Consider the following 27,420-nt stretch of genomic DNA (forward strand, 5'->3'; position numbering starts at 1 on the left):
AATGACAGGACATGGAATCAATTCAGGAATTACAACTCTCCTAGATTTAGATTATGCTGATGATTTAAGAATCCTAGATGAAAATGTTATCAAAATGAATAATTTTGGAGGTTGTGAGAGTTGAAGATGCAAAAATAGGTCTGAAAATTAACGTTAAGAAAGCTAAGTCGCTAAGACTAGGAATAAGTGAGGGTTAAAAGTTAAAAGTAGAGTAACTAAGGCCCGGTGTGTTTTTTCATAATCAGAAATATTTGGAAGAATAAGAAGAAAAATCTGCGAACCAAGATTAGAATATGAGCAGTTCCATTGATGACATGGTCAAGAATGGTTCTGAAGCATTGGTTCTCCGAAAGATGAAGAGTTTGCTAAATATTTTCCAGGGAAATTGCATGCGGATTGTTCTGGGTTTCTGAACTGACTGACTGTATCTCAAAGAGTAAGCTGTTAATAAAAATGTCGTTCAATCTTGCTTTCTAGGGCAATAATCAAAGAGAGCTTGAGATGGCTAGGACACGTTTCGGGGATGAAGAATGGCAGATTACCCAGGATCGTCTTGACAGGCAAGCGTTTAGGACCAAACGAAAAGTACGTTGTCTTCAAATAGTTTGGGAGGATGTCGTAAGGAAATTGCATGCGGATTGTTCTGGGTTTCTGAACTGACTGACCGTATCTCAAAGAGTAAGCTGTTAAGAAAAATGTAGTTCAATCTTGCTTTCTAGGGCTATAATCAGAGAGATCCTGAGATGGCTAGGACACGTTTCAGGGATGAAGAATGACAGATTATCCAGGATCGTCTTGACAGGCAAGCGTTTAGGACCAAACGAAAAGCACGTTGTCTTCAAATAGTTTGGGACGATGCTGTAAGGAAGAATTTAAGAGAAGCGGGAGCTTTCATGGAGGTTGCAAAGAGGGGTCTTTGAAAAGATTTGGATGGAGAATGAAGATGCGTAACTGGGATGACCTCAGGTGACTTGTACTGTAGTGGGTTTTAAGTAGCATTATTAGTTTATTGCACAGAAACTCTTTTAAATGTCCGTATATACGTAGTTTATTTCCATTTAGACTTTTCACCTGACTTTTTTTCTTATTCATACCTGACTTTTTTTCTTATTCATACCTGACTTTTTTACTTAGACTTTTTTCTTACCTGAAAAATTAAACTTAATATCCCATTTCTCTCCTGAGGTATTGTATCTGTGCCAATTTTACAATCTGGATGTTGGTAAGTTCTTTTGATTTATTTTTAGCTCAACAGCAGTAGTAATAGTAGTAGTAACAGTAGTATTAGCATTAGTAGCTATAGTAGTAGTAAAAGAAGTAGCAGTAGTAACATCAGTAACGGTCACAAATATTCCCAATTGCAGTTAAATGTAGTAACAAATGTTCCAGTCGTAAATAGTTGCAGCCGCATTAGTAGTAGTAACATGTATGCATGTAATGCGTTTTATATTGCACAACATACATTCCAATATCCCTTGAAAGTTTAATTTGTGCGTCTTTAGCCATTCCAAATTGATTGCAGATGCAACCTTTTAGCATCCATAATTGATAAAACTTCCCCCTCAACATGCCCTGAAAGCTTAAACTTAATAGTCTACCTCTATCAATTCCTTAAATATATGCAAATGTGTCGTTATGACAAACTTAGATGGGAATAATATCTTTTGATTTAATTCAACATTTTTAATAGCATGTTCTGCAAGTCCCAACATAACATCCCTAACTGTTACTTGGATATTACAAATACACCTTTTGACAATCTGGATGCGCATATAGCCTTTTGATTTCGTTTTACATCCCCTCAACTTTCCCTGACAATGAAGCTTGATACATAGTTTTGCTGTAAAGATATTATATCTATGCTATTTTGACAGACAGATGCAATTAAGCCCTTCTGATTTAGTTTTATAGGAGTAGTGACAGTAGTAGTAGTAGTAGCCCTAAAATTTTAAATTTAATACCCTCAGATGCTCGAGAGATATTGCTGATGTGTCGTATTGATAACCAGCAAGCAATTAGTGCAATTTGATTTAGATTCATAATGCCATAAGCTTTCTTCAAAACTTCCCACTTTATGCCCCAATCCAGTCCTAAAGTATCCTGCGTATGACATTTTCACAAGCTTGAAGCTCTTAAACTATTTTTATTTAGTTTAACGTCCAGAAATTAACCAAAAAAAATATTTTTTTTTAAATGAAAGTAAGGAGCGACATTAAAACTTAAAACGAACAGAAATTACTCCGTATATAAAAGGGGCTTTTCCTCCTCAACGCCCCGCTCTTTACTCTAAAGTTTGACTCTTTCTCTTAACTCTACTTTTTAAAACAATAAAAAAACTTTAGAGTAAAGAGCGGGGCGTTGAGGAGGAAAAGCCCCTTTCATATACGGAGTAATTTCTGTTCGTCTTAAGTTTTAATGTCGCTCCTTACTTTCATTTAAAAAAAATTGTTTTTTTTTTCTGTTTAATTTCTGGACGTTTTTGAATTAATGCATGTTTTGATCTTGGCTCTCTGCACATAAATAATTAAAACGAAGTTGCATATTAATTTTTTTTGGCTAAATGGCTTTTTCATAGTTTTAATCGGAAGATTTAGAGAAAAATGGAGCGAGGGAGGAGGCCTAGTTGCCCTCCAACTTTTTTATTACTTAAAAATTTTATTTTTTTATTTCATTAACTTACGTAGCGAACTTCTGTATTCGTATGTTTTTATTGCGTATATGAGGGGGCTCGCCCCTCGTCGATACCTTGCTCTTTACAATATTTTCACAATTTACATATTTTACATAAAATTCTAAATATTCTAAAAATTCATAAAATTCACATATTTTACATAAAATTCTTTACAAATTTTCTTATGTCGATACTTGCTCTTATGGCTACTTCAGAATTTTAATCCGGTGACTTTGGGGGGGGGGGAATGAGCGTGGGAGGGGGCCTAGGTGCCCTCCAATTTTTTGGTCACTTAAAAAGGGCACTAGAACTTTTAATTTTCGTTAGAATGAGCCCTTTTGCGACACTCTAAGACCACTGAGTCGATACGATCACCCCTGGGAAAAAAACAAAAACAAATAAACACGCATCTGTGATTTGTCTTCTGGCAAAAAATGCGAAATTCCACATTTTTGTAGATAGAGACTTGAAACTTCTTCAATAGGGTTCTCTGATAAGCTGATGGTGTGATTTTCGTTAAGATCGTATAACTTTTAGGGGGTGTTTCCCCCTATTTTCTAAAATGAGGCAAATTTTCTCAGGCTTTTAACTTTTTAGGGGTAAGACCAATCTTGATGAAACTTATATATTTAAAATCAGCATTAAAATGCGATTCTTTTGATGTAACTATTGGTATCAAAATTCCATTTTTTAGAGTTTCGGTTACTATTGAGCCGGGTCGCTCCTTAATACAGTTCGTTACCACGAACTGTTTGATTCTCATGATGAAATTCGTAAGATCATCTTTGAGATGAAATGTTCTTCGGATGGGAGTGATTCCATTAACCTTCTTGTTTTATAAACCGCGTTTCCAAGCATTTCACATATATTTACGTCCCTTATTAATGCTTGTTTTAAGTAAGGGAAGTTTCCCAATTGTCTTAAAATCGCAAGAATAACTCCTGTGTTTAAGGGTGGTAACAAGAATGATTTGGGGAATAATAGACCAATTTCATTATTACCTGTTGTTTCACCAGTCTTAGAATTTGAATTTATTAGAATTTATGAGCATTTGGAACGTCATAAACTTCTACATCCAAATCAGTTTGGTTTCAGGAAGGGTAGAACAACAGAAATGGCGATTTTATTTATTACTACTATAATTAATGATGCTCTTGATAGTAAGCTTAGGGTATCTGGTATATTTTTGGACTTAATAAAGGCGTTTGACACTGTTGACCATAAATTATTATTTAAAAAATATGAATTTTATGGATTTTGGGGTACTACATTGGGTTTGCTTTGCAGTTATCTTCAAAATAGACAGCAGAGTGTCAATTTGCAAGGTTTTTCGTCTACTAAAAATGTTGTTAATTGAGGGGTTCCCCAAGGATCCGTACTGGGTCCGACTCTGTTTTTAATTTTTATTAATGATCTGCCGCATGTTGTGAAAGCTCTGCCCAGAATTGACGACTTTGTTGACAACGGTCCGAGTAAGATCCAGGTTACTCTGCCCTTATTTGCTGATGATACAACCTTGGTCTGTGTTGCCCCTATGAAACAACTGCTCATGTCAACGATTAATGCAGCAATGAGCAAGATATGTACATGGCTTAAAATAAACCACCTTGACCTGAATATTGATAAGTCAAGCTTTGTTATTTTCTCTCGATCTCCAAATTTTTACCCTTGTTTTACGGAAATGATTTTGGAGCGGAAAATTATTAAACGAACAAGGTTCACCAAATACCTTGGAATCAGTAGTTGATGAAACCCTATCATTTAAAGATTATGTGAAGTCAGTTTCGAAAATATTGTCACGTAACTTAGGTATCATGCGCAAATTAAAACATATTTTCCCCCCACATTTTCTACGATTGTTATATTTTTCCCTGATTCACCCTTACATTTTGTATTGCTCGTCGATTTGGCTTGGTACTTTTTCTTCGATAGTTCGTCCAATCCGTGTGATCCAGAATAATGCTATCCGAGTTTTTTGTGGCGTTGGGAACCAGGAGTCTATGAGGTCTGTGTATAGAGAATTAAATATAATTCCTACATTTGGATTTCGTGATTTTTATACGTTAATTTTTATACATAAGTATTACAGTGAGAGTCTTCCTGATTGTTTTAAGGGAATATTTTGTGAGAGGTCTGATGTTCATCTCCACGTTACTCGGATACGAAGAAATACTGAGGTTCCTCGATTACTTTCAAGTAGGTCTTCTTTTTCACCCAGTTACAGAGCTTCAAAACTTTGGAATAAACTGAATATAGATATCAAGGAAATAGGTAGCTTTGGCCAGTTTAAGTCTGATTTACGTATGGAGTTGCTCGGTAGGTATAATTTTGAAACAGATTAGATAAAATAAATTTTCCATAGGTTATTCATTTGTAATATTTGTGTAATTCTTAGTTTATTATTTTTTGTTGTCTTGGGGTCACGCAAGGTAATATATTATTGATGTTTTTTGTATGGCTGTTGGTTTCGGTATATGGTCTCATTCTCCACATTCTCCATAGTCACTTCTTTTTTCCTTGAATTTAGCACAGCCTCGCAAGCTTCGCATATGTTGTGCTATTGATTAAGAAATGTTTATTTCTAATAAAATTGTTCTACTACTACTACTAATGCTACTAATGGACGATTATATCAAACATTTTCTCCTCAAGACACCATTTTTAAACCAAAACTATTAACGTATTTTCGTGATTTAAATCCCCATAGGAATTTTAGTACAGCTTCCCCTTTCTGGTTTTGAAAACCGGGTATGACTTCTGAAACCTGGTAAGTCTTTATTTTTCTTTATTATATCAAGCTGCTTTGTCTCAGAATTGTGCACCGAAATCATTTTGTGAGGACACAACTTCTTGTATTTCAAAACGAGGTAAAGACCATTCTGTTTGTTCTTCCTAAAGGACTATTACAATTCTTTTTATTGTTAGGAAACTTACAGAAAAAATTATTTTGACCAGGTTTATGATCGAGCAAATATTGGGGGCAGTCAGTTCTGGTTCCGCTCGGTGTTCAGAAGGCTCAGAGAACACTTTTTCAAGTCTTCATCAGTATGAGTACTCCAAGAAACAATGATTCACTTGTGCACTGGATATATCTGGAGTATTTGACTCCATATGGTACTCCCAATCCATTTTATCTTTCTTGAAATCCAGGGCGAATCCGTTCATTTGCAATTCTCTTTGATAATGGTACCAAAATTCTACCATTCGATTTAGAGTTGGCCGTTTAATTTCGAGCAAAATACCCATTAGGAGAGGGGTTAAACAGGGGCATTGATTAGTCCTATAATTTTCAGTGTAGGTCTTCGCTCCGCTATAACGATCTTGAATCCTTTGGTCACTCTAGATGGCCCTGAAATCAGTCATATTTTATACGCTGATGACGCTCTATTGTTAGATGAGAATCTATGTGGGTTGCAAGAAGCTGTGACCTCAATTTCTAGGTGTTTAAATTCCACATGGTTAGCCATAGTACCGTCCAAAACCGTCCAAGTTTTTGAATTTTTGGTTTTGACCGACAGATTAGATTCTATCAATATAGATGGCGCTGTAGTTCGAGAAGAAAAGTCTTGCTATATCTTGGCCTTCCTTATGGTAAAACTCTTTATGATACAAAACACCTCATAATCCATAGTCTCAAAGAAAAAAATCGGAAATACATATAGAGCACTTGCCCGAGTCAGAGGTCAGTTCGACCGGCGTACACTAATCCATCTTTATAACGCTTTCTTTGGTCCACATATTATCTTTTTGGCCCCTGTGTGGTCTTTTTTCTCCAGTTGAGAAAAAAGATCCATTAATTCAGTGTATTTAAATTTCCAGAGTTTTTTTTTTTAATTACGATCGAATGTTATTAGTATTTAGTTTTTTAACATACCTTATAAAATGGAAGGTGTTAATAACCGTTTCCTTCGTAGGAATAGTAAAATTCCTAACTTTTCAATGCTATCGTTAATTAGCTAGGTCCATTACTTGTCATTTCCTTTTAATAAAGATATTTTATAGTGTGTTCAATTGTTTGTATTTCTTACTCTTTTTATGATTATGTTAGTTCTAATTTTTCTTTGTTCATTTCTTGTATTTTTTTAGTTTTGTACTTTCCAGTCTGTGGTTTTGTGTGTCTTTTTTCCTTTTTTTCCTCTCTCCTCTTTACTCCTCTTTTCAAAATTGTATCATTTTTGTTACAGAGGGTTTAAATAAATTATTACTATTGTTATTATACTGAAACTTTAATGCAGATTCTATCACGCAATTTGGGAATTATTCGCAAACTTAAAAATATGTTTCCAACTAGTATACCTAGGCTTCTCTTTTTTTCATTAATCCTTCCTTATATTTTGTATTGTTCTTCTGTATGTTTGGGTACATTTTCTTCAATTGTTAATCCTGTCAAAAACAAGTCGATTAGGGTATTATTAGGTAAATCAGAAAGAGAATCGATCCGAGAAGTGAATAAGGACAGTAGGATATTGTCGGAGGTGGGTCTTCATGATTTTTATATACTAGTGAGTATGTATAAGTTTGATGTGAATCTGCTGCTGGAGCGTTTTAGTGTTTTTTTTTTGTTTTTTTTTATAACCGATGGAATTTATATAACCAAATATTAGGGGTAGGAATGATTATTATACTCCACCTACAGAGTCTGCCAGGTTCACGTTTTCTTTTATTACGAAGGCTATAAAATTATGGAATTATTTCGAAATGTAATGAGGAAGATTGTAATAAAGGAAAATGGAAAGAAAAATTATTAATTAAGCATAAATTTTTTGTTTGTTTGTTCCGAAGGAGATTTGATTCGATTTAAATTAAGTTGTTATTGTGTTGGTTGGTGAGTGTGAACCCACATTATAGACATGGTATACAGTTGCTGCCCGCGTAGTATTATCATTACCTTATATTTTATTCTTTTTTCGTTCTTTTCGTCTTTTTTCTTTCTTTCTTTCTTATTATAGTGAATTTAAGTAATGTTATATGCATTTTTTTTTTATGATTCAATCCGCATCAACCGTTTGGTTTTGGGTGAATCATATTTTGTATGTAAATTTTTGTTAAAGTTAAATAAATATATTAAAATCAATATCACATAGTAGTACAGGTGGTAACAGTAGTAGCGACATGAACATAGCGCATCTGCATCTCGACTCAGCATACCGTGAAAGTTTAAACTTAATACTCTGAGTACTTCTTAGAACACTGCTAAGTCCTTTCGATAACCTGGATGCAAAAAGTTTGTTTTGATTAGGTTCAATTTTCTCTCAATATTTCCTGAAATTATTATCTTAATACCCTTAGCTTTAGTTGTAGACTTGTAGTAGTAATATTAGTCGTAAAAGCAGTTACAGTAGTAGCGGTAGTAGTCGCAGCAGCAGTAGTTGTAGCAGTAAAAGCAGTAGCAGTAGCACACAGACATCACCTTTTGGTTTCTTAAACACTCTCCATAACGTGCCCTGCAAGTTTCAAATTAATACTCCAACCCATTCCCAAGACATTGCTGATGCCTTTTGGTAATCTGCATACACGGGGTTAAGTTACTTACTTGAAATTTCTCCTCAAGATTCAACATTCCCTATAAATTTCACCCTTCAAAACCTTATTTTTTTAATAGGAATAGGCATAGTAGTAGCAGTAGTAACAGTGGTGGAAGCAGTAGTAGCGGTATGCACATATTTTATTTTGTTCAGTTGAATATCCTCTCCTCATGCCCAGCATATTTCAACTTAATGCTCTAGGCCGTTCCTAAGGTATCGCTGGTACACCTTTCTGACAACCAGGTTGCACATAGTGACCTGGTTGCACATAGTGCGTCTTATAGTTCATCTTCCTCCTCAACATCGCATGAAATTTTCATTTTAATACGATTTTGGAAAAAATCTTCCAGTGGTCAAAAATGCAAACATATAGGCTAAATTAACTAAAAACATACTTCGTAACAGTAACACTTTTAGCAATCGTAGTACTGCCAGAAGTAGTAGAAGTAAAAATAAATAAATAACACATTGTGTCCACTTGCCTCATTATTTAGGCTGCAGTACTGTGCTGCTTATGATACAATATTAATTACATATATCCAAGGGTGCAGCTAGGGTTGTTGAGTTTGGAGGGGGGTATAAACACTGTATCGACAAAATCGTTCAGTGGTCAAACAAATGCACACATATATGCTAAATTAAACTGAAAACATACGCTAAAACAAAAGCTAAATTCCAAGGTGTTGAATCACCTTGGAAAATTGGGAGGAGAGTCCACCCTCCCCCACCTTAGCGGCACCCTTGAACATATCCCTAAAGATAGGATGCTGCATACTTAAAAGACGCTGGGTCCTCAAGTTTGATATACGAGAAGCAGACACGTACGCAGGAATTTTTTTTTTTTGGGGGGGGGGCCAAAACCTTCGAAACAGCAGATATAAAGTAGCACTTTTTTAATTTAGTAATGAAAAAAGCACGTATGTCGGAAAATACAGATTAACTTTCATCTGTAGTATTGTTGCGGATAGGGGGAAGAAGACTGAAGCCTCAAAAGTACATTTTAGGCTCAGGTATGTTCATAGCGATTTAGAACCAGTGATTAATCTATTATATCCCACTGAAAGGGAAATTTAGGGTTAACAGTGCAATATGGGCGCTGTGGGGGGTAGTTCTTCTATTGCAAATCGTAGATTTTAATGAAAAACGATAGTTTCCAAAATTGATCCATTAAAAGCTGTACTTTATCCTGAAAAGGGGGGATAAACGCTCTAATATCAAGGATGATTCTATTTTGCTGTGGAAAGCAAACTCTCGTTACAAAAAAAAGTAATAGTACAATTGCTAATTTCTTCAAAGAGGGTAAAAAGTTAGAAAGAAAATGGGTTAATAATTGGGCTGTGACTAGACCGGATAATTGCATGCTGTAAAATCCCCCAAAAAAGGCTTCCCACATGTATCTAGATTCTTAATAAATGTCCTACTTTTGCCAGAAATCCCAAGAAATCATGGGGAAATTAAACATTTCAAAAAATTTGGGGGGGGGAGGCCCCCCCCTGTGTACATGCCAGACGAGAAGTGTCTAATTTGGTAGGCCTTTGTGAAAAGTGCATAACCATTAATGAAAGGAAACACAAATATCTACATACCTTAAAAAATGTACGTTATCAACAGCAGATTGATTTCTGATTATAATAGCTACAGTGTTTTTCTGAAAGTCTAGATAATGTCTACTTTGTCAATCTTGAAAATCTCTACTCTGCTTTTACTATTTACACCTGCTTTATTTCTACCTTCTTATTACCGCTGCACCTTATTACCGCTTCTTATTAACTTCGAATTACCGTTGCATCGGTAAATCAGGACCTTTTTAAACGTATATTTAAAGCCCCCTCCCCCCCCCCCCGTCAGACGAAGTGATTTCATTTGATTGGTTTGATCAAGATTTCCCAATCTTATTTGACTGTTAAAATTATTGAAGCTTATTTTTTAACCAACCGTTGTCATTCTTTTTCTTACTGATAGAAGTAGTTGGGAAATAAAAGGTCCTTACTTACAGTGAGCGAAACCCGAAGCGATTTCCACTTCTGTAAAATTGTTTTTGCGTAACATAATGCCTTTTGAAACATGGAAGTTCTTAAACCGAATTGGCCAGCCATGACAAAAATACAACAAAGAGAGGTTAAACTCAATGAAAGACAACAAACGAGACTGCAGCCAGTAGAGAGAAAAGATGAAAGACTAATACAAGGCGAATATTTCGCCTGAATGCAAACTAGGCGTCCTCAGCACAAGAGAGAAAAAGAAAAAAACGCTAAACTAAAAATAAATAAAACCGCCACCAATATTAATAAATACAGTTGTCGGAACTGATCCACGTAGGGAAAAGAAGCTATTAGAGTTACTTCAATGATAACATCAAAGCAACTGAATTTTTTCCAAAATTAAGGCTCTAAAGGAATTTCCTTAAACTTCTGACCCATCTAGATCGTGTTTTAGGCTAGGATACCGATTTTCCCGAAAAAATATGGAGCCGTTTTCGAGAAAAATACATACATACGTAAATAGAAGTCAGATTCAAAGTAAAAAAAACATACATCCATAAAAACAGCCATTATTGCTCACTTATAAAGATAGTATTTATATATATATATATATATATATATATATATATATATATATATATATATATATATATATAACTTCGAAAACCACACTACCTTTCCATGACGAAAAATATAACGGTTCAAAAAGGGGATGAAACCTTTTAATTGACAGTGAAACAAATATAAAATTTTTAACTGGATATTTCGAACTCATATACAGCGTCCATCAACAGCAGTAAAACTAAAATACATTAATACAAAAAAAATTATGCCCAATAAACTAACTTCATATAGTTTATTGCTCCTCTAAAGTAAATTTCATTTCACCTAAGAGCTTTGACCTCTGTCCACCTGATATTTCAGATAAATCTAATGAACCGGAACCAAAAAGGTCAAGGAGATTTGCTTCCGCTGTCACATTGAAAAAAAATAAGAGCAATAAACTGTATGTAATTAGTTTATTGGGTATGAATTTTGTTTGTTTTTATTAATGTCTTTTAGTTTTACTGCTAATGGTGGACACTGTATATTTGTCCAAAATATCCAGTTGAAAATTTTATATTTATTTCACTGTCAATTAAAAGGTTTGATCCCTGTTTTGAACTGTCATATTTTCGATATATATATATATATATATATATATATATATATATATATATATATATATATATATATATATATATATATATATATATATATATATATATCCTTTTGATTTTCTTTTTCATTATTTTACTCCACTAATTATCTTTTTGATAAATGCTATTGTCATTGCAATATTTTTACGGAAAAAAAAACTATGCTCGCATTTTCAACAAATACTATTTAATTAAACAGCTGTAACCCAAGCAGTTTCAGAATTTTCAGATGCAGCCTTGAAAAATTCTTAGCTTTCGATATAAATTGAGAAAATAGGAGTGAGGGGTTTTGCCATCCTTTGGAATTGCTCATTCACCAGTAATTATTACCATTTTCCTTAGAATTTCTAATATGATTTCATATAACTCATCAATTTTTGTAACTGTTTTTTTGAAGTTTTACTATATCCTTCCATAGATCCCCCCCTTAAAACAAGTCCTATGTATGTGCCTGGGTAGAATCATTCATTTTTGAGGCTATAGTAACGAGTTACTAGGCATAGAGGAGAAATATGTCAACTGGAGTATCCCTAAATACTAGACTGATAATAAATATAAAATTGAAACATATACTATCAATTGATCAAGCAGTCAATTTATTAATACTAAAAGAAAAATAGTTACAAAAAGTAAAGTAATTACTGAGCCCAAGAAGCATTGCTTGTAATAAGCCAACAAAACAAAAATAAAACTCTTGCATAAAGCACATAAAATTAAAAAAGTGCATATAATGAAAATACGAGCACATAAACAAAAAAAAAACTGGAAAAAGACAAGAAAATTTATCAGATAGGAGATTTAGAAGGAAATTTGCCATATAACTGAAAAAAAAATTAAAAGAAGAGGAGAGATAAAAAAAAATTAAGATAAAACCAAAAAGATTTTAAAATCTGAAAAAGATATTAAATGAAGAGAAGAGAGAGATATAAATAAAAAAAAAATTGATGGGTTCCAGAGTGATTGATAAACTGGAAACCTCTGAGCTGCTGTTGATGATCGTTTGGGTAAAATAAATGTGCGAAAAGAATTACGTAAAGAAGAAGAGTACCTAACTGAGTCTGACCGTGAGAAAAACCGCTGCAGAGACAGTGGAAGTGTACCTAAAAAAGCAGAATGCGCTAAATAAAGGTAACTTTTACCAACAATACGATCCAGCGGAACTACTCCAGTACCATCATAAAGATCAGAGGAAGGGTAAAACCGAGGTAGAAGAAAAATAGCCTTCACTACCCTATTTTAGGCTCTTTGAAGTGAGAAAAAAAAAGAGATTTGTTAGTACTATCCTAGACAGAACAGCACAGGTAAGGAAAAATGAAAGCATAGTGAAGAAAAAGCATAACATCTGGGGGAAGAAATGAGTTAACCCGGTGCAACACTGAAGACTGGCGGAGCACAAGGGAGCGGGTATGAACTATATGGGGCTTAAGAGAAAGAAAACAGTGAAGATACACACCAAGAAATTTCACTATAGTAGCTTGCGGTATAACATCGTTCCCATAAGTCAGAATGATTGGCTCCTGTATGTCTGTCATACGATAAGGGGTCCTGAAGTGTACAATGACATTTTACCGGCTGTTGAGTGCCATACCGTTTGGCCAGCACCAATATTTTACCTTATCAAGAAGACCTTGAGCTACGGAAGAGGCAGATTGTAGGTTTACTGTAGCAATGAAAAAGTTACTGTCTTCAGTAACTTTTTCAATGCTTATCGAAACAAGCTCCCATATGACACAAAAATAAACTCGTTGCACATTCAACATCATTAGCTTCAAGAACACAAGACCAATCATTACTCTGTTGAACATGTATTAAATTAAAAAAAAATAATATCTGTAAAAGCTCTGAAAGAAGACTCACCTTGCTCATCCACAGTAATCTCAGTTTTACGCACAAAAAGCGATAAATAAAACAGGGAAGCGATCAGAAAGATCAGTGAAAACTGGACCAGAAGTAGGAGATTGAAAAATGAAAATATTAACTATCAAAGTGGCAAAATTTATAATTAGGAATTTCCATTTTTAAACTAAATATTTTCGTAGATCGCGAAACTACCGCGTCAGACAGTGCATTTGTGCCTCTAGAGCTCAAGTGTTTGATTGCATTAAGATATAATCATTTCGCCCGATAGCCCCAATAATTGATATTACCCAAAATTTTGGCTGCGGTTAATCAGAAGTTAGGGTTTGTGGACGCTCGATAAAATGGTCTATTCAACTCTCCCATGCTTAATTTAATTGAAGAAGCTAAAAATATTCTATTAGTCTAAAATGTGTTCCACGTGAGGGGGTACTGAGTTTCAGAAATCTCGTACACCATGGAGCGCGCACCAAAGGTGGCTAAAGTGTGCCATTTCGCCCGATAGCCCCAATAATTGACATTACACAATATTTTGGCTGCGATTAATCAGAAGTTAGGATGTGCGAACGCTCGATAAAATGGTCTAGTCAACTCTTCCATGCTTAATTTAATTGAAGATGCTAAAATATTCAACTAATCTAAAATGTGTTCCACGTGAGGGGTGCTGAGTTTCAGAAATCTCGTACACCATGGAGCGCGCACAAAGAGTGGCAAAAGTGTGCCAATCGTGGAACAATGGCAAGCACTACGGAGACTGTACAAATAGTGGAGGAGCAGTTTGGCACAGGGGGTGATATGAAATGTACACCCGGTAGTGGAAAGCGGATTACCCCTCAGTTCCTTCTTTCATATCACAGAAAAAACTCCTGTGTCCAAGCAGCTGGCCTAGTGTCTTGCCTTATTTGTCTGATACAATTTCTTAATGCAACCTAAAGTAACAATTCTATTTCTTTGTAGTGATATTTATAGTGACAACCTCAAGTAACAAGAGTTCATTATACTGTTTTGCTTTATGGATAATAGAGCTTAAACTTTATTTTGAAACAAGCCGGCCATGTTTAATTGTTCGAAAAGAAAGGTGATTTAAGATAGTAAAAAGTTTTTATTGGTATAAAATATTTTTACTAATTAAAAGTCTTTTTTTCAGGTCATAAAAAAGCTCCTTTGCCCAAGCAGCTTGTCTTCAGGCAGAAATCGTGTTTTATCTTACTTTTCTCTGATGCAAGTTCGTAAGGGAGCTTCTGACATGATTCTGATAAAAACGTACTTTTAAATATTAAACATATCGTTCGGATTTATGGGCTTCGTGTTTTACGTTGTGTTTAAAACTAACGTTTATGCATCCAAGTCAGATTTAACTTTTTGATAACAGCTGAATATAGGTTATATTCTGAACTAAACACTATAATAAAAATTCTTACTTAATCATATTCAGGAAATTTACATTTACGAACTTTTGATAGTTGCTTTCTATTTAACTGTATCCTCACCCCCTCCTAATGCTTGGATGTAGCTATAGGCTATGTCCAAAATTTACTGTTTTTTTTTTTTTCATGATGAAATATAATACAAAAATGAACGCCACTCCACAGAATCAGCAAGTTTTTGATACAGTATAGGGAAGCAGTTTACTATGTTTTCTATATAGTAGAAATGTTTTATATATTAGTTCATGTTAAACCTGGGAAGCAGTTAAACCGTAAGTGACCCAGAAACAAAGAAATTCCGAATGAAATAAGATTTTTTTTTTTTTTAACGTTTTTTTTAACGTTTAAAAAAATTTTTTTTTTTTTTAATGTTTTCTATATAGTAGAAACCTGGGAAGCAGTTAAACCGTAAGTGACCCAGAAACAAAGAAATTCCGAATGAAATAAGATTTTTTTTTTTTTTTAACGTTTTTTTTAACGTTTAAAAATTTTTTTTTTTTTTTTAATGTTTTCTATATAGTAGAAACCTGGGAAGCAGTTAAACCGTAAGTGACCCAGAAACAAAGAAATTCCGAATGAAATAAGATTTTTTTTTTTTAACGTTTTTTTTAACGTTTAAAAAAAATTTTTTTTTTTTTTTAATGTTTTCTATATAGTAGAAACCTGGGAAGCAGTTAAACCGTAAGTGACCCAGAAACAAAGAAATTCCGAATGAAATAAGATTTTTTTTTTTTTAACGTTTTTTTTAACGTTTAAAAAAATTTTTTTTTTTTTTAATGTTTTCTATATAGTAGAAACCTGGGAAGCAGTTAAACCGTAAGTGACCCAGAAACAAAGAAATTCCGAATGAAATAAGATTTTTTTTTTAACGTTTTTTTTAACGTTTAAAAAAAAATTTTTTTTTTTTTTTTTAATGTTTTCTATATAGTAGAAACCTGGGAAGCAGTTAAACCGTAAGTGACCCAGAAACAAAGAAATTCCGAATGAAATAAGATTTTTTTTTAACATAACATTGAGTTCAAAATAGAATATAAATTCAAGTATAACCAATATTTTAATAAAGAATTTTTTTAGAAAGGGCGATTTTAGAAAGCGCATGGGCCACTGAAAATTGCACTTAACTTGTTTTGATTTTGACGTCCATGCTTCAATAGTAGTCCAAGATTGGGAATCAGCAAGCTAAATAAGGTGCAAATTGAGAAGAGGGATTAAGGAGGGGGCAATCACCCCCTAGTTATTAGAAGTCCTTTTTTTGTATTTTTATGAAAAAATCAGAAAACGACAAATTTCCCTTTCCAGAATAAAATAACAAACTTTGTGTATCTTCACGAAAAGTGATTGAATCCTCTCCCTCTACATTTTCGTGAATGGGCACTCCTGAAGATAAAACTTATAATCAGCAAGTCAAAGGGATAGAACTATGTTTCATGTGTAAGGGGGGAAGAGAGGTACTTTGAAGGGGTCATAAGTTCAGACATCTCAATTAGGGCCTTCCAATCATGCAGATTGGAAATTTTACTTGTGAAAAATAATGAGAATACTTTGAATTCTCAGACATGGGAGTTAGAACTTTATTTTGAGATTAATGTTAGGCGTCTTGACATTTTAGTTTGTAAAAGAAAAATATGGACTGAGCTCAGGCAGGTAGGCAGGTACACAGGGATTGGTTTCTTGGGGCCAAATAACAAAATAATTATAGCTCGAATGCCAAAGGCCCAGAAATTTAAAACAAATTGGGGGACAGAGGTCGATATCTTCACGAAAGTCCCTGGGTATGCTTCAATTGTATCTTCTTTCATTAATATATGTTTTTCACATGATCATTTAATACCAAATGGACCTAAACTTTAAATAGTTTCAGGAAGCTCATTTTTAACACCCTATTATAAGTTCGTGCTAATATCCCCTTAAAGCTCACGTTCAGCTCTAACAATAAAGAACAATAACTAAGACAGTACCAACACATTTTATGTCCGGGTATTCACCTACTATATGACGCAAAAAGAAGCTCCAAAATAAGAGACATTATTTATTTATGCTTTGTCATCATCAACACCTCTTGTGGTAGAAGTTACCAATATTTAGTGGTACTAATAGCTCTGCCTAAGGAGGAGCCATTTCATACTTTTCAACTCTGTCATGGGTCGGAGTGCGACCATTCAACCGGGTCGCCGTAGCTCGTGGGCTATTCACGCTTCTGCGACCTATTCTTCCATTGCGAGCTTTGGATAAATGTCAGAATTTTAGAAGGGACTTTTTTTCAATCTCAGGTTAGATTTTCTCTCTAGTGTTCACTCGTTCACTCTGACTTTTTTTTTTGTATCTATTGTCGTAATCTCCCAGCATTCCTCAGGTCCTTCATCAGTTGGTTCTTAGGTCAGTTTCTTCCGCAGAAGGTAGAAAACCAAGAATGTATAAAAGAACCTTGGGTTCACATAGGTCGCAACTCTGGGTAAGGGGGGTCAGATGATTTTTGTGGGGTTGATCATAAAAACAGATGAAGTGCTGGTGAAAAATTATGATTTTATTTGTTGCTTTGCTAGCTAAAAGATAAATATACCAGTCTATGCACGTTTTAACGCTGATTCAAAATATACTAATCGTTGTCCTTGCAAATGCACCCCATGCTGTTTCGGGGTATTTCAATGAAAACACAATAAAAATTCATTGTTAAAAGTCTAGGAGTAAAAAAAAAAAACAAAACAAAAACCTGCACTCCCAACTGACGCCCCTATAGGCTGTATACGGAACTTTAGGCTCTACACACAACTGTAAAAGGCTTAATACAAAGCTGATTTAGCTTTGTTTTCAGATTGCCTTTAATCGGCGTTAGGAATAAATTGCTAGAGAGGAATTAATTGCCGTCTAACTCACCCAGTTCTTGCATATAGCCTAGGGATATACATGGCTTCATCAGGGTTGGGGCCAAGGTGCATGCGAGGGTAGCTATTAGTGTATTTGGAATGGGCGTTGAAGAGTGCATCGGGAGGCATGTTTATATTTTAGCTAGGAAAGTAATCGAAAAATGAGTGTTTACCTGCACTCCCAACTGACGCCCCTATAGGCTGTATACGGAACTTTAGGCTCTACGCACAACTGTAAAAGGCTTAATACAAAGCTGATTTAGCTTTGTTTTCAGATTGTCTTTAATCGGCGTTAGGAATAAATTGCTAGAGAGGAATTAATTGCCGTCTAACTCACCCAGTTCTTGCATATAGCCTAGGGATATACTTGGCTTCATCAGGGTTGGGGCCAAGGTGCATGCGAGGGTAGCTATTAGTGTATTTGGAATGGGCGTTGAAGAGTGCATCGGGAGGCATGTTTATATTTTAGCTAGGAAAGTAATCGAAAAATGAGTGTTTACCTGCACTCACAACTGACGCCCCTATTTTAGCTAGGAAAGTAATCGAAAAATGAGTGTTTACCTGCACTCACAACTGACGCCCCTATAGGCTGTATACGGAACTTTAGGCTCTACACACAACTGTAAAAGGCTTAATACAAAGCTGATTTAGCTTTGTTTTCAGATTGCCTTTAATCGGCGTTAGGAGTAAATTGCTAGAGAGGAATTAATTGCCGTCTAACTCACCCAGTTCTTGCATATAGCCTAGGGATATACTTGGCTTCATCAGGGTTGGGGCCAAGGTGCATGCGAGGGTAGCTATTAGTGTATTTGGAATGGGCGTTGAAGAGTGCATCGGGAGGCATGTTTATATTTTAGCTAGGAAAGTAATCGAAAAATGAGTGTTTACGTAAGTACATTTCCTGACTCAGCTTTTCTTAAGGCCCTTCGGAATGATCTAGGAGGGATTGTCCCTGTTTTAGGGCATGATCAAGACCTATATTAAAGTCAACATTAATTGATTGCCAAAAGATGTGAGTCATTGCACCGAACTCGGAGCACAATTTAGTAGGCACAGAAGCAGAATTTGGTGGAAATAAACAAACTTGGTTCTGGGTTCTTAGTGATAATGAACTGTAAGTAAGCGACCTGACTCAATAGTAATCGAGACTCTAAAAAACGGAATATCGATACCAATAGATATATCAAAAGAATCGGCGTTTTATGCTGGTTTCAAATATATAAGTTTCAATAAGTTTAATCTTACGCACTAAAGGTAACTAGCCTGAGAAAACTCGTCTGATATTTTAGAAAAGGGCGAACCACCCCCCTAAAAGTCACAAAATCTTAATGAAAATCACGCCATCACATTCAGCGTCCTGCGGTAGAAGTTTAAAGCTCCAATAGAAAAAATGTGAAATTTTGCATTTTCTGCCAGAAGAAAGATCACGGATGCGTGTTTATTATTTTTTTTTTTTTCCCAGGGGTGATTGTATTGAACCAGTGGTCCTAGAATATCGTGAGATGGCTCATTTGAACGGGAATTAAAAATTCTAGTGCCCTTTTTAAGCAACCAAAAAATTTGGAATTCTTCAGTATACTTTAAAGGTCGAATTACTATGCCTTTGGGGATATCATGACCCTCCCAAAGCCCCTGGGGACAGGTCTTCAAGTTAAAAAATTTGCCTATTGTTCACGTATAGTATTTGTTATCGGGAAGTATGGATAAATTTTTTGGAGGGAGGAGGATCCCTGGCAGTATTTTTTAGGGGATAACTTTCCAGGGGTAGGGAAGTTTCCAAGGGGTGAATTTTTAAGAGGAAATTTTACACGATGGAGTTTGTTAGAATTCCTGTACGAAATTGTTTGTAGGTCTTGCTTTCTCTTTTCCGTCTCAATTTTACGCATGAAGATGTTAAGGGTTGTCCGAGGTAAATTTTCACCAGGAACGAATTGTCTAGAGAATAAATCCTTGTGGGAGATGGATTTTTCCATGGACGAGTAGCCAGATTTCCTAGTATTCTTTAAAAACGATCAAAAATTAAATAAAACAACAAGTTTTTTTCGACTGAAAGCAAGGAGCAACATTAAAACTTAAAATGAACAGAAATTATTGTAGTATATGAGGGGGTTACTCTTCCATAACACCTTGCTGTATATGCTAAAGTTTTGATTCTATCCCGATCCTTTAAGAACAACTCCTGAAACACTAGGTTCGTTTAATTGAAGCAATAAGAAGCTTTATTTTAAGTACTAATAACTCTTACTGTAATGATCGAGGTGTTGTGGAGGAGTAACCCCCTCATATACGTAAGAATTTCTGTTCGTCTTAAGATTTAATATTGTCCCTTACTTTCAATTTAATTCCAAATTTTATTTAATTTCAAAAAAAGATTGACGCGAAAATAAGCAAACTCGTTTGGTCAAACAATAAAGTGACTATTTAATAACTTATTTATTAACTAAGATTTGGTGAACTAACCTCTGTAGTAAGTACCTCAAAAAGTCCAGTAGTTGCAATGTCCAGATTAGTGTGTCCAAATCCAAAACTAAATAGGTATGTGTAAATAACGCTTAAGATCTAATCTTGAAAGAATTCCTTGTTCGAAAACTAACGAAAAATACGGCCGTTTTAGCTTGAAGAAGAATACACTTGCCAAACCTTTAAGGTGTATTTTCACTTTTTTGTGAGAAGCCTACAGTTGTAACTGCTATGGATTTTTTGTATTATAATTGTAACCTTTACAATTGTAAACACTTGCACGTATTACGGTGTTTGTGTAACTTAGCCCTCGTTTCGACTCAAGGCTCTCTTATGCTTATTTAACTCAACCCCATTCAGTTCAATCCCATGTAGTTCAAACCCTCTTTTACTCAATTATACGTACCATTCAAACTAATGCGATCCTTGACTCTCGCCTACGTCTTGGACGGAGTAATGAGGTGCCATATCACGATCGTGTACAGGGTCTACGTGTGTAAATACTCGTTTCTATACCTACTATACAGGAACAGGTATAGTGAAATAAACGGAATTTTAATTGTTTCTGCCTTTTAGGTTCGGGATTCATATAAATCCTCAGTGAAGGCACTTTCGGAAGGTATAAGTAGTTTTCTGACATAGTTGAACTCTTTGCTCAATGCCTCCTTAGAATTCCAAGTAGAACCTTTCCGAATATTCTACCAGCTCATTAACGTAAACTGTGTGCAATCTATATATATAAAAATAAGTCGTTTGTCTGTCTGTCGACTGACGTCAGACTAGGACAAAAACTGCATCAATTTCATCATATACCAATTCAAAAACGAATGTATTCAAGCCGAAATAGCTGAATTGGTAAAGCGTTACGTTCCAGGTTCTAGGTCCGAGAGGTTCCAGGTTCGAACCTTGGCTTTAGCATTAATACAAAAGAAGAAAAAAAACTAAAAAAGGTAAAAACTACAAAAAAACTAAAAAAGAAAAAACTAAAGAAACTAAAAAAAGGTAAAAACTACAGAAAAACTAAAAAGAAAAAAAACTAAAAACTAATAAAAAAAACTAAATACTGAAAAAGAAAAAAGAACTAAAAAAAGGTAAATGTATTCAAGCCGAAGTAGCTGAGTTGGTAAAGCGTTTATGTTCCAGGTTCTAGGTCCGTGAGGTTCCGGGTTCGAACCTTGGCTTTAGCATTAATACAAAAGAAGAAAAAAATAATATAAATGACGGACCGGGACACTCAAAGAGAAATTACAGACAGCGACACCGGGACACAAATGACGACTGGGACGTGTGTGTCGACTGACGTCGTGTTTGTCGACTATAAATGACGACTGGGACACAACTACAACGGGGACGCCAGGGGGCACAGGGAGATATATAAATGACGATGGGGACACGGAATGTTTGATTAGCAATCATCATCAACAAAGCTCAAGGGACATCATTAGAATAATGAGGTATAGATCTGAATACGGATTGTTTTTCCCATGGACAATTATATGTTGCATGGTCAAGGGTCGGTAAACCTGACAATCTATTTATATGTACAGACAATGGGACAGCGAAGAATGTTGTATATTCGCAAGTTTTACGTAGTTATAAACATATACATATATGTATCTATATTGACAGGTGGGACACAGGGACACAACTACAATGGCGCGTAGCTAATATGGCGAGTAACGACTTACGCGCGCGGGGGTGCGAAGCGCCACCCCAACAGATAGTACTTATATATTTACGTGCATTAGAATATTTGTGTTAAATCATTGGAGAGTAAAAGCATATTAGAGACCCATTGAATAATAGAATTAGGTAAGTTAAAATTATAATAATATTCACGAAGTATTATAATATTAAATATAAACAAATTATTATAATAAAATAAGTAATATGAATCGTTCGCGCGAGTGATATATCATTTATTTAAGCATTAGCAATGAAAACTGGGTGTTGTCCGTGACCAGGGTTGTTAACAGGCTTGAACACAGCTGGGCTTAGTTGATATAGCCGTTCAGTGGAGTGTTAGCAATTTTTTAAAGTCACGTTCTGTGTTTTAATATTGCTGCGCGCCAAAGTTAAAAATTACGATGTTTTCAGTAAAAAAAAATCGTAGGTTTACATCTGTGATGTATTTTCCAAAGATAGTCACATAATTCCTTATTTCTGGAGAGAAAATTAACCTACCTTTTAAAACCTGATTGATTTCAATTCCTTGCCACTGAAATTTTAAGCAAGCAAAAATGAGGAAAAGCTAACATTCACCTGGCTGGTTCACGAAATTTTGAGCAGAAAAAAGGAACGAAAATTTTCGAGTTATAAGATTCTTTGGCGAGGTTACTTCAAGGGGCTCGTAGTTTTAAGATTCATTAAAAAGCCATTTTATAAGATTTGGCTTCTCTTTTCTAATTTGTAAAAATTAATTTATCGAGGAATAATACAGTTATATACATTTTATTAAGTTTTGCCAATTTGAAACACTCAACTTCACGATGGAAAACTACATGACAGTCTCTCCTCATTCGTCAGTAATGTCAATCTTTTTAAAAATTATGTTTTGTTTTAAATACTTGAAAACATTAAAAAAAACGTGATTTCTTTGCTGATTTGGATCAGAGCCAACGCTTTAGCGGTGCCTGTAGTAAAGAGCCATGAGCATAATAAGCATTTGTTAAATAATTATTAGAACCAATTCTCATAGAAGAATATTACAGTAGAAATTCCGGAGATGGTCTGACTCAATTGGAAATTGAAAGTTCTCATGCCCTTTTTAAGAGTCAAAAGTGATCGGAGGGCAACCAGTCCCTTCCCCGCTCTTTTCAACTGTCCTCCTTCCAAAGACATTCGATCAAAATTTTGAGATAGCTATTTTGTTTGAAATAGTCAAAAGGTCAAATAACTATGCCTCCAGGATGACATGCTTCCCATTCCCCACCCGCAGGAAGAATTTAAGTTATGCAATTTATCCACTGTTTATTTGTAGGAATTGTTATTGGGAGTGTTCTTAAATGTGTTGTGTCATACCAATACTTCAACATGATCATTATGAGAAAAACTAACAAATAAGGAGACGTGCATTATGAAACTTATCGAAAAAATGTAAAATTTTTATTTTACACGTATTGAACCCGCCCAATAGGACTCTTGGACATGCTCTATTTGACGCTGCAATTTTTATTAAAATTACATTCCCTTTTGATGTTGTTTCCATATTCCTCTCCCTTTTTCATAAACTATAAAACATTTTTTTTGGCTCGCTACTTTGTGTGGCTAATCTTTTGCCATCAATATTCCGTTTTTTTTTAGACTTTTGGTTCCTATGGACAAAATATCGTTCTTTACTTAAAGCTTGTCATTGCTAGTTGTCTGATAGATTTTTCTTCTACTCTTTCATATTCCTTGATAGTTATAAGGTTTCAAAAATCAATCACAGTTTTAGCAGGAAAGTTTACTTGCAGTATTTAAATCATCAATACTGTTTATTAGAAGCGCTAAATAAGAGCCTTATAAAGGAGTATTGAAATAGTTTTGAATGATGCAAGATACTTTTTTTGTCTAAAACCTTAAATTCCTCCTCCACAACTAATGTCTTGTTTCTTTTCCTGTCACTCATCATCTTGATGATAATTCAGAAATAGTGAAATTTCCAAACACAAATGGGAGCATGGACCTATATGTTCAAGAATCGCTGTTGATCCAGAAGAAAACTGAAAACTTGCAAGTTTAACATTGAGTGAAAACCCTGTTGTCACGCTTGGCAAGAAGGTTTGATTTTGCCTTCGCCATGGATGAACACCACGACAGTCCTGTGGTGGCGCAGTGGGTTTGACCTTAGCTTGGTAATGCACTGCAGGGCCGACGCAGGGACCTTAGTAGTCAAGAAGCGTCGTTAATCCGATACGATACAACAACAGGACAGGGAAGTCTTGTAACTTGTTTTAGTGAGCGTCAGCCACCCTTTAAAAAAAAAAAAGCCGGGCTGATTCCAACAGCTATGGGGCTCATATCTCCAGGAGAGGTTCAACCTCTTGATCAACCTGATTCAACCCTGAAAGATCAAATTTAGACACCATTTTTGAACCGGCTTACGGGGTTCTTCTCCTCAGATCTCTTTGTGATGGAGTTGGTTTGAAGGATGATTGTGACACTGACTCTAATCGCTCTACTGTAAAAGCACTCCTGAAGAGCCGTTAGCCGTTGTATAACATGACGTGATTATTTTCAGATTAAGGTCTGGCAGGGTGTCACAGACAGTCACTAGTTACATGAAGTGAAATTATTTTATTAGATGTTTCTTTTTAACTGACTCCTAGATAGCTTGTCACCAACGGAAATTCTTCCAAGGATTTTGAATTGCGAACGTACTAAAGGATAGAGGGGATTTACTTTTGTCATGTTTGATCCCACAAAAAACACATTCAAATGCGTAAATGATTATGTGCAAATGCTCGCTTTTAAGCACTAAACACTCCTATGGAGAAATTTTTTTTATACACTCCAAATATTTGAACTATTGATACCTGAGGTTTGAGTTCCCTGTAAAAAATTGCGCCAGCTTACAGTTGTAGCTTGCAGACGCCCGATGCTTATCTCGTTACTTTTAATATTTTCAGACATTAAGATTAAAATTGATATTATCAATTAAATAATATAATTGATATATAATTTATATATGATATTGTATATCATATATGATTATATGTTATTATGATTATGCATTGTATATATGATATGATGATACAAATGATTTAATATTGACATAATTTTATGATATATATATATGTATATATATATATATATATATATATATATATATATATATATATATATATATATATATATATATATATATATATATATATATATATATATATATATACATATATATATATATATGATATTATTCTGTATATGGTATTTATATATTATATATGATATTGCATATGATATTGATATACATAATATAATTGATATTAAATACGATAATCGATATTAAAATTCAGATATATCCAATCACTGAGCCAGAATTATGATACTACCTAGACTTTTTTTAGAAGGTTCTTGACTTCCTAAAAAAAACATTTTCTATTTTGCATGTTTTCGACATATTTTTTAATCTAAAATTAATACAAAGTAAGTTTAAAGTTAGGTAAATAAACGAAATCATTTCAGGAGGTAAATGGAAAGCCGAACCTTTACAGTGGGCTAGACTATGCGAATGAGTTTCTTTTAAAGCGTACAATTTTCAAGGAATTTTTTGTATCTATCTTGTGACCAAACTTCATAAAAGGTATGTTGTTTTTATTTAAATATTAGCAATAAAAATTGTGTAATGTTACCCGTAACAAGGGTTTGTAACAGAGTTGAGAAGGGAAATGGCTAGATATCTGACAAAATAGTGAGGCATCAAACATCTTAAAAGCTGCATTTCTTTTATTAAACTACCAATAAAAATACCGGTGGAAGACATCAATGATTTGACCTGGGCCGTATACAATGGAGAGACTGAGCCTATCCCCCCTAAATTCTAAGATATTCCAGTACCTATCTTCATACATTTTCATGCGATTTCCCTATGGATATAATTTTCAAATTGATGCATTTCTCTCCCCTCACGATATAAATTCCTTTGAACATCTCTTGTTTGGCTCTGTTATAGCATCATGTAAATTTAATGGGAAATACACTTGTGTAAGAAAGTAAAGAGCTAGGTTATAAATCAAAATGAACAGAATTCATCTTACTATCGATTGCCGCTCCTCTTATCTTCTCCATTCTTTGCACTAAGGATCACATTTTTATCAAAAATGCTTTACAAATTAATTTTCTAATTTATTTGTATCTGTTTTAGTAAATTCCTTTTTTAGTAGACCGAGAACTATTAAATGTTCTGTTCAAATAGTTCCAAAGGCGATAGGTAAAGATACTTGAAATTACCAATGGACTAGATTGTTTTAATTCCAACTAGTTTTCAGTAGAGTACAAATTAAGGCTGTTTATAAAGACCGGGGAGTTGAGGTGAGTAGTAGCTTCTTTCTAGTGTGAGTAGTTTCTGTCTTCCTTAAGATTTGAGACCACTCTTTATCTTCATGCTAAAACAATTGTTTATAATTTGGTTTTGGTACATTTTTTACCAACTAAATTTTTTATCATCACAGTAATATGCTCAAGGGCGAAAATCCATAACGGTGTAAACTGGCAGTTTATGGGGAGAAAAATATTTCCTATTTAAAATTGATACTATGATTTAGGCTTTAAAACAGTTCGTGGTAATAAACTGTAAGTAAAGAGCAACACGACTCAATAGTAACCGAAACTCTAGAAAAACAAAACTTTTATATCAATAGATGCATCAATCAAGTTTTTATGCTTATTTCAAATATATAAATTTCATCAAATTTAGTCTTATCCATCAAAAGTAAGGCGCCTGAGAAAATTTATCTTATTTTCGAAAAAAAGGGGAAACACGCCTAAAAGTCTTAGAACCTTGACGAAAATCACACCTGATCAGCGTATCAGAGAACTACAAGCTCTTATCTGGAAAAATGTGGAATTTTGTATTTTTTGCCAGAAGGAAGATCACGGATAGGTGTTTATTTTATTTTTTTCGTTTGTTTTTTTTCCAGGGGTGGTCGTATCGACCCAGTGGTTCTAGAGTATCGTGATAGGGCTCATTTAAACGGAAATTATAAGTTCTAGTGGATTTTTTTAAGTGACCAAAAAGGCGGAGGGAAACTAGGCCTCCTCCAACGCTCATTTTTCTCAAAGTAACCCGATCAAAATTTTGAGATAGCCATTTTGTTCAGCATGGTCGAAAAAATAATAAATATGTCTTTGAGCATGACTTGATCCGCCACATTCCCTGGGGGAAGGGCTGTAAGCTATGAACTTTGCCCGATGTTTACATATAGTATTGGTTTTGGGAAGCAGACGTTTTCAGGGGGATTTTTTTCTGGTAGTGGGGGGACGTCAGGGGTTACGTGGGAGGATCTTCTCATGGTGGAATTTTTCATGGGGGGAGGGACATTGCTATTAGAAGGGTGCTGGATTTCCCAGCATTATTTAAAAACAATCAGAAATTAAATTTGAAAAAAAAAGAAGTTTTTTCTACTGAAAGTAAGAAGAAACATCAAAACTTAAAACGAATAGATATTATTAAGTATGTCACGGGGTTTGCCCCCTATTCAATACCTTGCTCTTTGCGCAAAGGTTTTTTAGCACTTTCACAAGAGCTATTTATTCTAATTAAACGGGCTTTGTGATTAAGGGATTATTCTCAATGGATTGAAACAAAATTCGCAACTTTGGCTAAAGGGCGTGGCATTGACTTGGGGGCAAACCCCCTAATATACGTAATAAAAATGTACGAAAATAGAGGTTCCTTACGTAAGTTTATGTGTAAGTTACGAATGATTATTACTAATAAAAACGTTCTTAA

At 34.5% G+C, this 27,420-nt stretch overlaps 1 protein-coding gene across 5 annotated transcripts in view; it reads left to right on the forward strand.

Annotated features, from left to right (window-relative positions):
* Positions 1-27,420, forward strand: part of LOC136043738 (orphan steroid hormone receptor 2-like) — a 302,790-nt gene that overhangs the window by 8,799 nt on the left and 266,571 nt on the right. The window contains exons 2-3 of one of the 5 annotated variants that reach the window (XM_065728658.1): positions 478-678; positions 25,155-25,272. The gene's annotated coding sequence lies outside the window, so the exon portion shown is untranslated. Of the gene's footprint in view, positions 1-477; positions 679-16,749; positions 16,932-25,154; positions 25,273-27,420 lie in introns of those variants that run through there. The other 4 variants (XM_065728656.1, XM_065728659.1, XM_065728657.1 and 1 more) reach the window with 4 other exon arrangements.

This window comes from Artemia franciscana, unplaced genomic scaffold (assembly GCF_032884065.1).
Source record: "Artemia franciscana unplaced genomic scaffold, ASM3288406v1 Scaffold_898, whole genome shotgun sequence".
In the NCBI taxonomy this organism is placed as follows: domain Eukaryota; kingdom Metazoa; phylum Arthropoda; class Branchiopoda; order Anostraca; family Artemiidae; genus Artemia; species Artemia franciscana.